Below are 1,798 nucleotides of genomic sequence, written 5' to 3'. Positions count from 1 at the left end.
TGTCCCTCAAGATCTTCAATTTGAAACGTCCCTCCGAATCTGTACTGGTGGCAGAGACAGTTCCAGGATATAGGTGTTTGCTGAAGAGAGAAAGATCATTAACAGGAACACCAACATTCATCACAGGCTTACCGGACTTAGGAGGAGTCGGTTTGGGTTTAGGAGTTTCATTGCCTTTGTATTGAACTTTTCCACATTTATCTATGGTATGTCCATAGAGTTTGCAATACTTACAATACAATTGAGAGCTCGCTTGATCGGTACTCACTTTATCATAACTATACCAAGACTTCTTGCTGGAAGGTGGGTCTGGTGTTAGCCGATGTATGAGACTGTAGGTGTCAGCCGACTTCGCACATTTGATGTAGTCGGTTTCTTCTTTGTCTGCTAAATATAAACGGATGGAAGGGGGGAACACGTCTCAAGAATTCTTCAACTAGAATGAGGTTGACGAGTTCTGAAAATGTAGAGACAAGTGCTGCTTCCAGCCATTTCATGAAATATCTTTTCTTGGTATAGGCAAATTCTAGAAAGGTGGTGGTACTTGCCTTTAGATAATCACGGAATTTTCGTCTGTAGCTTTCGGTGGAGAGAAGGTAGGCGTCCAAAACTGCTTGCTTCAGGGTCTGGTAGTCATTCTCAGACGCTAAGGTACTGAGAGTAGCTGCAGCCCTACCTGTGAGATGCACTCTGAGAAGGGTAGACCATTGATCTGCAGGCCAGCTAAGTTTTTTAGCTAGGGTCTCAAAAGTGGTGAAAAATACATTGATCTCTGTCTCAACGAATGGTGGCATTAACTTACTTGCATGGGAGACATTGAAACTTACGGGAAGACTAGCTGTAGCTTGTTGGCGCTGAGTGTGGTGTGTAGTTTCCAACGCGAGTTCTTGTCGACGATATTCGAGAGCACGATCAGCTTGTAGTTTACTGTACTCCCGTTGCATCTCCAGGTCACGTTTTCTTGCTTCAAGCTGCTCCCTCTCCCTCTCACGGAGTAAGGCAGCCTCTTGTTCCCTTTCTTCTTTCCTGAGGGCAGCCTCTTCCTTCTTTATCTGGAGAGCTTCTTTTTGTTGTTGGAGGGCTTCTTTTTGTTGTTCCCGCTCGATCTTTGCAAGTTCGAGCTTTAGCTTCATAGCTGCCAGAGCATGTTTATCTGTAATATAATAGTTTTCGTGAGCTTCAGAGTCTATCTTTCCTTCATCTAAAAGATAATCCAAGATTAAATTACGCAAGTCATTTTTGTTGGCTCCATGGGGAACATCTAGTTGATACTCGTGTGCAAGAGTTTGTAATTCAGTCCTCTTGGCACGACTTAACTTCCCTACTTCACTTGCTGGATCGTTACGAAATGCTTGGAGACGAAACATGGTGAAAAATAGCAAATAAATGTACAATGAATATTCTTGCGATATGGTAAGTGTCAGTAACAGGATGACGTGGCAACTGGTAACTATCCTGTGGTAATTTTAATCGTTAACAATTAACGTTAATTTTAGTATAGTAAATGATTAGTCAATCAAAATCGCAGGAAATCTTGTACCCGGTACTCAATGTAAGAGAATAAGGGCAAGAAAATCCTACTAAATAAATGAAACCGATAGTTTCTAAAACAAATGAAACATTTAATTGTTTCAAAAGTAAATAAGGTAGTCCAAGAATGTAGGCATACCTTGCCGAGTCTCTATAGGACAGAAGCAAGGGTTTTCCTACTAAATGAAATATGATACTTACAGAATTAGCGATCTTTGTGCTCTGAAAAAAGAAAGCTAATTCCCTACCTAAGTAAATATCATCATCT

Source organism: Procambarus clarkii, chromosome 75 (genome assembly GCF_040958095.1).
Source record: "Procambarus clarkii isolate CNS0578487 chromosome 75, FALCON_Pclarkii_2.0, whole genome shotgun sequence".
Classification (NCBI taxonomy): domain Eukaryota; kingdom Metazoa; phylum Arthropoda; class Malacostraca; order Decapoda; family Cambaridae; genus Procambarus; species Procambarus clarkii.
This window is presented reverse-complemented; position numbering follows the sequence as displayed.